Source organism: Mixophyes fleayi, chromosome 4, assembly GCF_038048845.1.
Source record: "Mixophyes fleayi isolate aMixFle1 chromosome 4, aMixFle1.hap1, whole genome shotgun sequence".
NCBI classification, from domain to species: domain Eukaryota; kingdom Metazoa; phylum Chordata; class Amphibia; order Anura; family Limnodynastidae; genus Mixophyes; species Mixophyes fleayi.
The window spans coordinates 214,167,564-214,180,290 of NC_134405.1; the positions used below are offsets into that span (position 1 = coordinate 214,167,564).

The 12,727-nt window shown below is 43.7% G+C and overlaps 1 protein-coding gene across 1 annotated transcript in view; it reads right to left on the reverse strand.

The window, feature by feature from the left end:
• Positions 1-12,614, reverse strand: part of APPL2 (adaptor protein, phosphotyrosine interacting with PH domain and leucine zipper 2) — a 130,132-nt gene extending 117,518 nt beyond the window's left edge. Inside the window, exons 1-2 of the mRNA XM_075209318.1 lie at positions 12,527-12,614; positions 12,166-12,345 (exon numbers count right to left, since the gene is read on the reverse strand). The gene's annotated coding sequence lies outside the window, so the exon portion shown is untranslated. The remainder of the gene's footprint in view (positions 1-12,165; positions 12,346-12,526) is intronic.
• Positions 12,615-12,727: the final 113 nt, after the last annotated feature.

The window sequence follows — 12,727 nt, forward strand, 5'->3', positions numbered from 1 at the left end:
CATTTTTTTTTAAAAAAAACTTTTATCTGTTCTTTAACATTTTAACAGCTGCTGGAGCTCTGGCAGCTGTATGACAGGTCAGTGTAACAGTGATGTGTTTATAACTCACTGTTACAACACAGGAGAGTTTGCCAAACACAGGAGAGTTAGCTAAACTCGGGAGTGTTTACATCGCTCAAAATCGCCAGAGATGACCAGCGATTTTGAACATGAGTGTCAAAATCGCAGCTTGATACATTTCCATTTTTTTTTTTCAAAATCGCGGGTAAACATCCGCGATTTTCCGCGATTTAAACACGCTGGCAAACTCGCACTTTGATACATTTACCCCCTGATGTCTAAATATGAATATCCTAGGTGGTATTGGTGGCAGCTTTTATTAAGTCAGGATAGCAGTGGAGATGAGTATGTCCCTGACCCTTCAGAGAAGAGTGGTTCAGACATCAGCAGTGATGAGATACTATTGCAGGGAAGGGATACAAAAATAAAAAACAGAGACTTGTTTACATGGTAAGGGTGTTTTAAACACAGAAGACAGGAACTCTGATGCTGTGTCCAGCCAAACACTTTCCCCCAAAAAAAGTGATGGATCCAGAGCATATAACAAATGCCTATGGTGTGAGAAATCTGTCTCCCAGACTGGTAGAAACCAGTCCGATCTCTGTTACAGCTAACAGCTGATTATCATAAACTTGCAGAAGAGGGTGTAGAGGTCTTCATCTATAGCAGCCGCCATTCCCTGTAGAGCTCGTTACGTTCGCAAGTAGTCTGATGTCCCTAGGTCTTCAACTTAGTATAGTGCAAGCTTATGAATATTACCGCAACGTGGTATAGAAGATGATGGCAGGAGATAACAGTGGTCAGGAACAAGCCGAGGTCCAAGGACAGAAGCAGACACTGAGGTGGGGTTCAGGCAAGGGTCAGGGCCGGAAGAAAGCAAGGATATCCAAGTCACAAGCAAAAGGTCAGGGCCACCAGCAATAAATCAGTTCAGGAAACAAACCAAAGGTCATACACAGAAAATCAATTCAAGAATCAGCACAATACACAGGAGCAAGTCAGCAACCAGGAAACTGAACGCTATCACCGGCAGCGAGGCTAAGCCCTGCCAGACTTAAATACATAGGGGAACCAATCAGCACCCAGGAGACCCAGCAGAGTAACTCGGCCTCAGGAGGCTGCTTAATTTAAACAAGTTGTGCACGCACCTGGCCACCCCTCATACCGGGATGCAGTGATTAGTAGCTGCGCGTCCTGACCATTGCTCTAGCAACGGCCGGGGCGCAGCCAGAGTTGAAAAGCGAGTCGCGGCTGGTAACAGTCGCTGTGTGTCTTTGCTTAGCCTGTTTCACCTGATATTAATGATGGTTTTTGGAAGCTTTTGATTACCATTCCTCCAAACGTTCTGCATGTAGTATCTGCTGTGAAACTGGTAGCTGGCAGTGTCAATGAAACCAGTACATGCAAGACTCCCTTGCTAACACTGAAATGTTACTGAAAAGAATCCCTCTGGACTCAGAGTCAAATGAAAAGCAAATCCTTCTTTATTGCTTGTTTACACGGATGTCTAGTTCACACAGGAACAGACATACAACTAGGAGCGTACCTTCAGTTTATTTAGCACATTGGCTGGCACTTATCCAAGCTTTATTAGTTATAATCAATTTCTATAGTGAACAAAGCATGCATTGGTACAATATTGTGAACTTGTGCCTGTGAACACATAAATCCTACGATAACAAATGGTTTGACTTGTAATGCCTATTCAGAAATACATATCCCTGTATACAGAACTGTTGACTGTTTGAAACATCATATTTAGAGCCCTATCCCCAGATTACATAATTATAACCATGTACTTCCTATAATGCTAACTTATTCAAACTAAAATGGCTTATACATAGAGCATCTTTGAGGTAGATAACTGGTTCATTGTTCAGGCCTTTCATGACCAGAGTTCTTATTTTACATCACAATACATACAGCCATTACACAGGAAGAAGCATATGTCTGCCAACATTTAAGTCCAAGAAAGGACATTATCAGTCATAAGTTCATTGTGTCTACAGCACATTTAAATAAGAGTATGATATAAAATATTTTCGGAACCATATAGCCTTAGGTATCTATTTTTTATTTTCATTCAGCTTCCATTTTTACTCTTCTCTCACAACTGTTGGCCATGGTTTGCAAATTATTTTGAGCACTGAGGAATGCTGAGCAACGATGGGGGGGCTGCACTTCTATAGTGGAAATTGCAAGCAACTCCAGGAACATCTATCACACAAGATTGAATGAGCTGATCTCATACCCTTCAGTGAAGATGTGTAAATTACTTGCAAAGGTCACCCTGGCACAGGTAACCTTATTCAATCGAAGAAGGGAAATTTCCAAGATTCTGCTAACAACCGTTTCTTACAGAGATATTTTGGATCTCCACACAGATGTTGCCCTATAGATTTCTGAGCTTGAGAAAAAGCTCTGCTGATACTTTAAAAAGATAGAAATACGAGGAAACGTGGGAAACACCAGTTATACAAGTACAATGGAACTTCGTGCAGAGAAGCGTGAAGAATGTGGAGTGGTCACTGATAATATCTACATGTTTGCAAGACCAGCTGGAATGTCACATTTCAGAGGTTTCAATTGTATACGCCAGTGGTTCCCAAACTTTTGCAGTTCGCGGCACCCTTAGAGTCTGCATAATTTTTTTAAGGCACCCCTCCAAAATAATTACCAAGCAGTCCTGTTTTAGAAGTAGTTGGGTCAAAAAATTGTATGTAAGTATTTAGGTCAGGACAGAAATGCTTATTGTCACGCTGTCCCAGCTCATCTGCCACGCTATCCCCCTCCTCTGCCCTCTGTCACGCTGTCCCCCTCCTCTGCCCTCTGTCCCCCTCCTCTGCCCTCTGTCACGCTGTCCCCCTCCTCTGCCCTCTGTCACTGTCACTCACCGTACCGTGAGTGCCTCTTCCCGGACATTTAGGAACCGTGGCCGTCCTCCATCCTGAGGATCTGCGCATGCGCAGCCCTTTCCTATACTTCTGTGTATGTCCCTTTAACTCAATTGGCAGATCAGGCAACACTCCCTATATTAAGCACCTGTGGTCAACACCACGTTGCCTGATCTTGGAGTCTCATTTCCTATGAGTCTCTGAAGGTGTTCCTGTATTCCTCGTGTTTTCAGCGCTGCTGATTCCTGTGGTTTCCAAACCACTTCTACCTCTGTGGTTTCCAAACCACTTCTACTACTGTGGTTCCCATACCACTTCTACCATCAACTGTATCATCGTGACTGTTAGCTGATTCCTATCCGCTGCCTCCGTGCACTACAGTCTTCCCAAACCACTTCAACGCTATTACTTATCATTGTGACTGTTTGCTGATTCCTATCCGCTGCCTCCGTGCACTACAGTCCTCTAATCCACATCACGCTATTATATTTTTCTGTGACTGTTTGCTGGTTTCTACCCGCTGCCTCTGTGCACTCCAACCGTTACTTACATCCACTCACCTGTTCCTCATTAAGTCCGTGAGCTGATTCCTATCCGCTGCCTCCGTGCACTACAAGCCTCCAGCCTGCAACTCGCCTGTGTTCATTACCGTGACTGTTAGCTGTTGTCTATCCGCTGCTTCCGTGCACTACAGCCTCCAGCCTACAACTCGCCTGTGTTCATCATCGGGATTGTTAGCTGATGTCTATCCGCTGCTTCCGTGCACTACAGCCTCCAGCCTTCAACTCGCCTGTGTTCATCATCGTGACAAGTTAGCTGATTTCTATCCGCTGCTCCTGTGCACTGCAGTCTCTTCTCAGCTCTCCTGTGTTTCCTCGAGACTGCTGCTCTCATTGCCGTTTGCTGCTCTCCGTGATCAACAGCTCCTGGTCTACTCTGCTCTCCCGTGTTCCATCGCTACTGACAACTATTGGTTGCTACTGGTTACCTCTGTGTACCGCAGAGTCCTGCTGCTGCTGACCGCGCTATCACCCATCTACTGCTGATCCGCTCTCCACGCCTTCACGTGTCCCGCAGGTCTACCCCCCTGTCAGCATTGGATTTATATCTCATCACTACTCCTCTGCTGGATCATCTCCACTCTCCTGGGTCCTGCTTGAGTCCAGTTCCACGTGTTACTGATTCCTGTGGATTCGTGTCCCTGTTGGTCTACTTATCTGTGCGCTGCACCTACTGACCGCTGCCTCAGCTATCCTGGGACTTCTCGTCCAGCCGGCCTCCTGCCGCTCAGGTATCCCTGCACTCCTCTCTGACTGCCTGCTTCTGAACCACGGTATGCATACTTCTCATTGACTGTGCTGGTGTATTGCATATCTTGCTGGACTGTGTTGGTTCTCCTCTGGAGTCTGCTATCCGCTGAGTCTATTGCCATCATTGACTGTGTTAACTTGTGCTGGACTACTTCAAGAGACTTTCTATATTTGCAGACCTGTTCAGTCATTTATATATATATTGTGCATGTTACTGTGGATCGTATATAAGGTGCCTGTGTATATCCTGTGTTGCAGTCTCTCCCCGTGCACCTCCTCACATATATATTCAGTGGTACAACTTGCTGCTAGCAGACCACTGATCCCTGTTTCCAGTATCACCTGTTCCAGTATCCTTTCACATAGCAGTGGTACAACTTGCTATCGCAGACCACTGACTCCCTGGATACCTCCACTTGGATTCCACTCCTTCACTCAGACAGCGGTACCACTTGCTATCCGCAGACCGCTGACTCTCATCACCTCCTCGTTTCTGTTGGACATTCCTCCTCACTATAGCAGTGGTACAACTTGCTACCGCAGACCACTGACTACCTTCACGTGTCCTTGTCCTACAGTTCCTCGTGTACTATTGCCTCCATATTGCCAGTGCTGCTAGTCATAGACTTTCCTGAGCATCTCATCATCTGCTGCTTCCTGGTCCGTGATCACCCAGCTACCAGAGTACCCTATTACCATCTACATTGCTCTGGTAAGCCTACCACCTGGTGATCCCTGGGTAAAGACTCCTAGTGCCCGTGACAGTCACGCTGTCCTAGCTCCTCTGCCACGCTGTCCCAGCTCCTCTGCCCTCTGTCACGCTGTCCCAGCTCCTCTGCCCTCTCACGCTGTCCCCCTCCTCTGCCCTCTGTCAAGCTGTCCCAGCTCCTCTGCCCTCTGTCACACTGTCCCAGCTCCTCTGTGCCCCTCCTGTCACGCTGTCCCTCTCCTCTGTCCCTCTCCTGTCACGCTGTCACTCTCCTCTGTCCCCCTCCTGTCACGCTGCCCCTCTCCTCTGTCCCCCTCCTGTCACGCTGTCCTTCTCCTCTGTCCCTCTCCTGTCACGCTGTCACTCTCCTCTGTCCCCCTCCTGTCACGCTGTCCTTCTCCTCTGTCCCTCTCCTGTAGCTCTCCTCTGTCCCCCTGTCCCTCTCCTCTGTCCCTCTCCTGTCACGCTGTCCTTCTCCTCTGTCCCTCTCCTGTAGCTCTCCTCTGTCCCCCTCCTGTCACGCTGTCACTCTCCTCTGTCCCCCTCCTGTCACGCTGCCCCTCTCCTCTGTCCCCCTCCTGTCACGCTGTCCTTCTCCTCTGTCCCTCTCCTGTCACGCTGTCACTCTCCTCTGTCCCCCTCCTGTCACGCTGTCCTTCTCCTCTGTCCCTCTCCTGTCACGCTGTCCTTCTCCTCTGTCCCTCTCCTGTAGCTCTCCTCTGTCCCCCTGTCCCTCTCCTGTCACGCTGTCCTTCTCCTCTGTCCCTCTCCTGTAGCTCTCCTCTGTCCCCCTTCTGTCATGCTGTCACTCTCCTCTGTCCTCTCTCACTTTGCCCCTCTGCCGCGCGCCAGCCATAAAAAAACCAAACAGAAACACTTACCAATCCGCGCGGCGCTGGGACCCAGCATCCTCCTCTCTCACGCAGCAGCTGTCACTGATATGACAGCTGCGTGAGAGAGGAGGATGCTGGGTCCCGGCGCCGCGTGGATTGGTAAGTGTTTCTGTTTGTTTTTTTTATGGCTGGCGCGCGGCACCCCTGAGACAGACCCCTGGGAGCCGTGGCGCACAGTTTGGGAACCGCCGGTATACGCCTTTTTGGTCAGGATCGAGGAGCTAAAAGTCTTCTATAGAGCTTCGAAAGTATTTTGCTACTCTTCCAAAAGTTCTCAACCTCAATCAATTGTCAAACTTCTTTGGGCAAAATTGGCAAAGAAATCAAGTCACCCACCCCCCACCCCGAAACAAAAATTGGATCTCAAGTATTGTTCCTATCTTTGACTGAAAATATGAGTCATAATATTGTTGCTGAATGGCCACAAATTAAACTTCACGATCCAAGACAATTTCATAAGGAAAGCCATGTAAAGAAAAGAGAGCAGCAGGTTTGAGGGTGAAGACAAAATGACCTATTTTACAAAAACTATAATTCAACGGAAGTGTGTCCAAGGCTTGTTAGGAAGGGAATAATCTGTCTATTATTCAAAGAGACAATGTAAAATTATCTCCTTCAAAATATAGGTACATTCAGTCCATAGGCGCTAAAAAATTTACTCACTAGAATTGGTAATGCTAATATGTAAAAGATCCACTAAGCAGCTGTCTTCCGAGGTTTGTGCAAAACCTCACAAAAATGTAAAATCATATGGTTTAGCTCTGAAGACAGCCTTCAGAACAAAACCATATGTTGTTAGAAATGGGTAGGGGTGAAGTTAATTCAGTGACATATTATCAGTGTGAGGGACTTACCTGCTCCACACTCCTCTCTTGTTCACCTCCTGCTTGGTGCTGCGATCTTGTGACTCTGGGCGGGTAGTTTGAAACTCCTTGCACTATATAAGATCCACTCTAACACACAGTCTTTGTCAGAGCAACAGGTTGCTAACCCCTGCTTCTGGCTCCCACTGTGCTTTCTGATTCATGGCTCCTAGCGATTTTCTCCTGAATTGTGTGACTACGTTTTCTTGATTAACCCTTGTGCTGCTTTCTTCAGTGTGTATCCGACCCGGCTTGTTTACCGACATCATTTTTCTGGATGTCCTTAGCACCACATACCTCAATGTGTATCCGACCCGGCTTGTTCATTGACCTTGCTTTCTGGATTGTCCTTGGCTCTGTGTACCTAAGTGTATCCGACCCGGCTTGGTATACTGACCACAACCTCAGTACCTACCTGTGTTTATCCAGCTGCACCTGTCCATTTACCTTCTATCACATCAGGGGGCTACCCTAGGGGCCGCGACCTGCTGACTCTCGGCAGCAAAATCCATCCTGCCCTGCGGCGGTTCTTGGTGAAAAGCAGGGGATCCGATAGACTCCGCACCTCTGAGAGGCCTATGCCAATCCTGATTGATAACAGCCCTTAGTGACCATAACAATCAGAGACCTGGCTACCATTATTTCAAATTATGCTTTCCATGTCATTACTATAGCATATTCTGCAAACCTATATTTGTGGGTCCACTCAAAAAAGATAAGAAAAGGAAAAGAACTACCATCATAAAGAGGCACTCCAGGGGTTAATGTAATATGGTATAATCATTACACAGGAAAATTTAATCATTGTCCAGAAAAGACACTTCAAAATTACTGTGAAATTATCATATCAATTTGTAGTCGACTCAAGATTGTTGCACGGAAAACAAGCACACACATTAAACTTTATTTTTAGAAGCCTTGGAATTATTTATAAAAAAACAAAATATAAAAACTGTGCTGACAATGTGAATAAACAAGGCTATATTTAATATATAGGGGCCTGATTCATTAAGGATCTTAACTTAGGAAACTTCTTCTTTCAGTCTCCTGGACAAAACCATGTTACAATGCAAGGGGTGCAAATTAGTATTTTGTTTTGCACATAAGTTAAATACTGTCTGTTTTATCATCTAGCACACAAATATCAACTTTAAATTTCAGTGTACAAATAAGCTATCAAGTATTTGTGTGCTACATGAAAAAACAGTCAGTATTTAACTTATGTGCAAAACAGAATACTAATTTGCACCCCTTGCATTGTAACATGGTTTTGTCCAGGAGACTGAAATAAGAAGTTTCTTAAGTTAAGATCCTTAATGAATCGGGCCCTAGGTGTATATGTGTAGATTTTCTAGATATATGGCAAATCAATTCACCTCTTCATCACCTATGAATCTTAATATAATGAGCACTACTAATATAATGAGCAAAACCACACTATTGTGAATTATTTTTTTTGCACGGAAATCAGGCATAGGCACGTCCAAATTCAACCAGTTGTGTATGTAAAAGATACGTCTGTCGTTGAATATGGATCTAGGTGTGCTCTGCTCTAACAGACAATACAATGCAGGATACCTCCAATACATATATGGAATATAAAGTACCACAAGAACGTACAGAAAAAAAAGCTATTCAATTAATCTCACCTGTTAATAATATAGTCATTAATAACAAAACTTAAAAAAAAATAAAAAATTTTTTTTTTCCCGTTTCTTGTATAAAATACATTTATGAGGATGCTATGGATGTATACTGTACATAAAAAGCATATTTACATTTTTTTCTGATTGCAAACACATGTTCTAACATGCATACCCATCCGTTATCACTAGTAATCAGCACTGTCACTTACCTGACCTGTAGCTGGTGCAAGTGGTACGACAGAAAAATATGTATCTTTGAGATGCCCAAAGCTTGAATCAGATGTGTTCTTGCATGCTTTTAAGGTTCACTGACTATGTGTATATACCCATACTCCTCCCCGTTCCGCCCATGAAGTCGTGTGCTGCAGTAAGAATCTTTTGCGCTCAAAGATGAATTTATGTTGCTGCGCTCACTGGCATATGGTCCGGGGCTGGGCGTACCCAGAGGGATTTTACGCAAAATATGGCACATATCAGCATTATGTTTCTTTGAGCATTTCTTATTTAGAGAGAAACATTTTTGGGAGCATACTTGAGAATGATCATGAAAGATCAGGGTGTTGTAATAATAAAGCAGAAGTTCCTTTAAATGTACACTGTTTGTTAGCCCCTAATTGGCGAGAGCAGCAGTGGGAGTAATCCCAAAAGAGCAGTTTTTACTTGGTGGATATGCACTTTAGACTGAGAGCAATTCAGGATAGTGAAATTGATCAAGACTACATTTTTCTTATTTAAAATGGAGATCATTGTCAAATGATGCTGTACAGTCTTGACATGAAGTCTATACAAGGCCAAATCTGGAGATTAGAATGTCTTTTAAGTAGGCTGACAAACTATAGAACTTCATGAAAGAGTTATTAACAAAAATTGGAAGACTGCTACGAAATTTCAGACCCCAAAAGGCATCATAAAACACAAAGGCTATCTGGTGTATTGATGAACGATTTCCATTCATTATCCTCCTCTATGTGGATTGGGTTATAGGTTCATTGCAGGGGCGCTGAGAGGAGGGGAGCATGTACAAATTACCTGGGCCTGGTCTACCAATAATAATTATTGTTATTTTTTTAAAAAAATATTAGTTACCATCAGGTGGTGCACCCGCGAATTAGAGGGGGGGGTGTAAAGAGGGAGGAAGCAAGCGGACAGGCGTCAGGTGGGTACTACACTAAGGGGCTCGCCGACCCTTATGCCGACAACACAGAACTACTCAGCCTCTACTCACAGGTAAGCACTGCCTGTTGGAGGAACTGCGGCCACACTGGCACTTTTTTGTATGTATGGTGGAGCTGTCCCAAACTATGCCCATTCTGGACCGCTGTCCTCTCCTTCACTTCTGCAGTCTTCCCTCAGACACCCACAAATTGCTTAGACACATCATAAATCTGGCGACATGCCAGATTGCTGCTTCCTGGAAGAACCCCTCACCACTGACACTCCATTAGGTATGCAGCCGGGTATGGCACATTTACCAGATAAAACATATCAATAGCATACTGAGAGGCTCCTCTGCCTCCTCACTGGGCCACCTGCTTTTTTCCCTTTAAAATAGGCTGCTGAGTTGAGTCTTGCCCCCCGGGCTAAAACCTGCCAGCCCTCCCCTGTGTAGGACTACTTTTGAATAAAAAGACACTCATGGGTTAACTTAAGGTTAGGACAGACACTAAATTACGTTATCCATTATTGCTGACAATGGGTGTCTTTTATTCTCCACCGAATTCACTTTCAGATTTAACAGAGCCTCTTCCGGCAGGGTGTCTGCTGCAGAATGAGGACTTGGGGGAGACTCAGTGGTCAAACTCAGGTCTGGGAACCAGAGCAGAGTTAAAGAGAGGGAGCGCAGCATTTTTTTTAATTTGTACTAATCTTCTACTTCCGACAGGCTGTCTAGGGGTTATGACTCCTGTTTGACTGGTCCAGGATCATGCCTGTTATTGGATTGTCAAGCTCTTGTGTGGTGAACTAGCTTTTGTTAATGGTATGCCATATATTTGTTTTTTATATATAAAGTAAAAGGTATACTTGTACTTTTTCAGTTGTTTGTCTAAATGATTCTGAATTTGTTGAGCTACCTGGTACACTCAATCAGCGCATAGATTTACTTCAGGCTGACAAGCTGAGTGGGCAAAAGAGCTACACATAAAACCCATACCCTCACAATTTTAACAGATCCATTCATATAAAGTTCAGCTAGTGTACAAACTTCTGTATAAAGAGCAATTTACTCATCCAAGTCAGTTAGATAGATTGCAACCTGTTGCCTTATAACACATATTTTTTGGATTTTTTCCTTAAACATAAGACGTGCATAAGAATTTTATGTAGAAATTCATATCAGTATATGAAGAAACCCATACTAATACAGCACTCATCACTTCTATGAGAAATTCATATGCAACACACATATCAATACGTGACTTACTGCAAGAGTTAATACATAAAAAATAAATTACACAGCAATGTCAATATATGTACTAAACCTGTCCCTAGACTAGGTGCATAATTAGCTGTTAATAATATCCATATCTGAAAGTGGAGAGCAGGTTAGTGGGTTAGTGGAGATGAAAAAGCTCTGTTGACAGGGGTACAAACTTTGCCTGCATATTACAAACGTGCACCTGCCAGTAGGGGGAGCTCCTGAATGTAGTGTTTTGCAATTGTTAAAATTCCTGAATTGTTTTACTTTTTACTCCCATCCCAATGCATGATACCCACCAGTGTTGTGCATTGTACTAGTGTTTTATTACTAGTACAACACATATAATAAGGCCAGAAAATGGAAACCAAATGTTCCCATACCATTTAAGATGTTTCTTGCATTCAAAAGCATTGTGCTTTTCCAAACACCGCCTGCTCCATCCTGCTTGCATTTCCCTGAGCTTGGGGAAGACTAGTAAACCTCTAGAACAGTGGTCAGGGAAGAGGGGTAAATTACCCCAAATGGGGTAAAAATGAAATTCCTGGGGGTAATGCTGCTGATTCACATGCTGTCAGTTGGATTGTAGACCCCTTTAAATGTGAAATTGCTGTTGTACCAGAAGAGCCTCAAGGGTTGGCAGAGGCTCAATGCAATAGTAAAGCACTTATTGCATTTGAAAACAAAGCAGATCTGTCATATTTTTGGATGTCAACAGCTGCAAAGGCATTCAAAATTACACATGAGGAGGCAGTCAAAAAGTTGCTGCCTTTTGCAACAACCTACCTTTGCGAACAAGGATTTTCCACTCTAACACACATAAAAACAAAGCAGAGAAATCGATTGGACGCTGAAGACTGTATCCAAATGCCCCAATATTGATGATCTCGTATCAAAAAATGAAGCAACATCATTTCTACAAGACCTGAAGTTTTGAAGTTGAAGCTTTCAAAGAAATTTTGAATAGATGCAATAAAATTTTGAATTCCAATAATTAAGAATATATGATTTCCTTCCTTTCAAATCAAGGGGGTACGTTGGCGTATCTAAATATATTTTGGGGTAAAAGGTAAAAAAAAAGTTTCCTGACCCCTGCTCTAGAATACCAGGAAAAAAAAAAGCTATAGACAGTTGCTTCTCAAAGTGTTTCCGTAATGTTGCCTTTGTTCATGTACATACACACACACAAACACATATACATATATATATATATATATATTACATACACACATATATATATATATATATATATATATATATATATATATATATATATATATATATAAAAACATTCGGTCATGAAGTGGTTAATATTGCATTCTAATAAAACATTAGTGAAGAAACAACCAGTAGGAATCCGGTGGGGATGATTACCGGGTTGCCATTGGATGGCTATGGTAGTATAACGCCAGTCATGCTGACCGTTCTTTTCCCGGGTGTTTTGTCCTCACCGTCTCCATATAATCGCCAGCTGCACAGCCCTCTCACCTGTAGCTGTCTCTTCATTCCAGGCACTCAGCATAACCATCATCATGGGCACTGGGGCCTCGTCACCTGAGAAAGGCAAGTCACACATAGTGTATGGAGCAGGGTATTTGTACTATATGCCGTATATTATTGTAGTGTTATATTCAGGTAAATTATGATATTGACTTTTTTTCATTCTAAAAGTATTAATTTGACATCTGTACTTTATACATGCAGCCCCTGTGTTAAGAGACCTGCTGTAACTCACGTTGTTACTTGCATATGTCCCTTAAAGTAATCAGGGAAAAGTATCCCAGTTGTCTGCTTCTAAACTCCCGCTCTTGGAACTGAACCAATAGGAAAGAAGTAGGGATGAGAGCTCGTTCTGTGACTTGACGGCTGTATTATGCCGGTCATGTGGGTGTGATGTGTGTTCTGATCCCTCTCCCATCATTCAGCTTTCCGCTGC